This window comes from Lucilia cuprina, chromosome 2 (assembly GCF_022045245.1).
Source record: "Lucilia cuprina isolate Lc7/37 chromosome 2, ASM2204524v1, whole genome shotgun sequence".
Lineage (NCBI taxonomy): Eukaryota > Metazoa > Arthropoda > Insecta > Diptera > Calliphoridae > Lucilia > Lucilia cuprina.
Genome location: NC_060950.1, coordinates 42,344,815 through 42,345,368, shown reverse-complemented (window position 1 = coordinate 42,345,368; position 554 = coordinate 42,344,815).

Here is a 554-nt window from a genome sequence, read left to right as displayed (position 1 = left end):
GACAGAGGTTCTTTTGTAAATCTACTTCTAACATTACATATATTTCTAACACCGTGACTATGAGCTATAAGCTCAGATTTATTATCTTCTGGAGGTGTCGAGTGGTAAAGACCATTGATAACAACCCAGTAAGCCCTTTCTTTACGAACTTGATATGTATGATAGCTTTCTATATGAATCTATGCTACTTATCATAACTTTTATTTCGTTATTTCTCATTGATTTGTAACTTAAATCTTTTCTAGAACAAATATTATTTATCATATTTACAATATTGTTAACATTAGGTATAAAAATTGGTGGTGGTTTGATGTAATCAGCGGTTTCTGACCTTTATTCACTATTGTTGTTCTCCATATCCAGAGTTTTAAATCAATTTCCATTAGATGTTCCGGGGTTGTCATTAGTTGTATTCCGTTTCTTTTCTTCATTTTTAATTGGGGATTTACTGTACTGACGTTTGTAAATTATTGGTATTGTTTGCCAGTTGTACACTGATTCTTCTGCATTGCTACTAGCTTCATCATCAGTAGTCATGTTTATGATTTTTTTTT